This window comes from Cynoglossus semilaevis, chromosome 7, assembly GCF_000523025.1.
Source record: "Cynoglossus semilaevis isolate Cse_v1.0 chromosome 7, Cse_v1.0, whole genome shotgun sequence".
NCBI classification, from domain to species: domain Eukaryota; kingdom Metazoa; phylum Chordata; class Actinopteri; order Pleuronectiformes; family Cynoglossidae; genus Cynoglossus; species Cynoglossus semilaevis.
Window position 1 is genome coordinate 11,774,583 of NC_024313.1, and position 1,866 is coordinate 11,776,448.

The following is a 1,866-nucleotide window of genomic DNA, read 5'->3' on the forward strand; positions in this document are numbered from 1 at the left end:
TTTATACAGATGGACGCGTGCCGTTTTGGAAGGCAACAAATCCCGATAAATTATTTAAATAGCATCTATCTACACAAGCGCACGCTCACACACACACACACACACACACACACTCTCGCAGATCAAACTCTCCTGAACAGCTAAGACAGAACAATCATTTATCTGCTAAGAACAGCACTGGACAAACGTGATGAAGCAGAAATAAAAATCAGAAACCTCCCACGGTTCAACGTTTTCACTGGTACGATCTGGGAGTTTGTGTGTTTGTTTGTTTTTGTGTGTGTGTTTTTGACATAAAATCTCACACTATTTACAGCCTACGCTACAGTAGAACTAAATTGTCCGTCACTTTCAGAATCAATACGGTCGTTTCCTCGATCCAATCAAATTTTACGACAGCGATGAGGTAATATTTGTACGTCAAAGATTTTTTTTTCTCTCTTTGTCATCTCTCTCTCTCTCTCTCTCTCTGAAGATAAGGCACACACTGGGCCACACACACACACACACACTCTTCCTGAAGAACTTCAACTTGGAGCATCTATCATATGGGATGGACTTTTTTTTTTTTTTGCTTTTTCAGAGCATTTTGAGTTCCTTTGCTGCCTACATTGTAGACAAGAGTCAATAAATTACATGTATTTACATCATTTCACTTTGAAATCCCCAAAAGCTGTGGACGATAAATGTCCAATGACAAACAAGCACTGACCGCACGTAGGGACCGGGCGCTGACGCTGGTGTTTACGCTGTTTGAATGGACGTTTATGGCTAATTCATGACTGAGCGATGATAAATAGTTGAGGGTTGATGGAAGCGGTTGCTCAATATAGGGTCTATGGAGCCAATGCTGAACCACTAAAAGGTTGACTGTGGGACAGACTCAGTGATATAAGTCAGACTGTTACAGGAAGTAATATTGAGAGGGGGAAACCGCTCATGTTGGTAAACAGCTGTCATGCTTTGTCTTCTGTTTTCCTCTAAACTGGACTCAGGATATAACGATGGAAAATAACCGGAGTTATTCCTGAAATTTGAAGTATCTAAAAATTCCGTGTCTAGTTCGGTCATTGTCAAGATCTTTAATTCCGTCTCGCAGCTGTACAACGTCAACGAAGCCCAGTATATTTGTGGGTCGAACCTCAGTTTCCCTACGGTGCCTTTGAAGGCTGTTCTTTTTTTCTGGTTCCATTCATGACCAACGTTCTCTGTATTAAAAACTTTCACAACATCTTCCACTGATGTGCTGTCACTTTTTCACTCCCTAAATCACAAGTCCTCGACACTGAAGGTTCCTAACAAGGTTGCTGCTTGTCCTCTTCCACTGTGTCCTCAAACTTCCTCTATTTTGGAATCTACATCCAGGTAAAGCCAAGGGGAGAACCTCATCAGTTCTTTCTTTGGGACGTCCATTCAGAGGATGAAGCAGGAAGGCACAGGTGACGAGAGATGAGAGAGAGAAAGGAAGGAAGGAAGAAAGAGCAGGAAGTGCACAGACGTCTTTGGGAAGCCCCACCCACACAGAGGGAGGGGGGCGCAGGCCGAGCCGGGTGGAGAGGTGTGAAGGTGGAGGGCCTGTTTTCTTTACCCCTCCAGCTCTACCTGCCCCTGCAGAAGAAGAAGAAGAAGAAGAAGAAGAAGAGGAAGAGGAGTCTCTCTGATCCTCAGCTGGCCGTCAGCCGGTTCTCTGACGCTTCGCCCCAAACCAGCTTCACGTTACCCTGAGGCCGACCACTTGCCCTTTACTCCGATTTGAGTGTGCGTGCCGCAGAAGGAAAAACAAAGTTGCAGAGATAAAAAAAAAAAAAAAAAACGGTCCCGGGCGTTTTCAGAAGAAAACAAAAGTCAATATTTTAAACAGGAAAA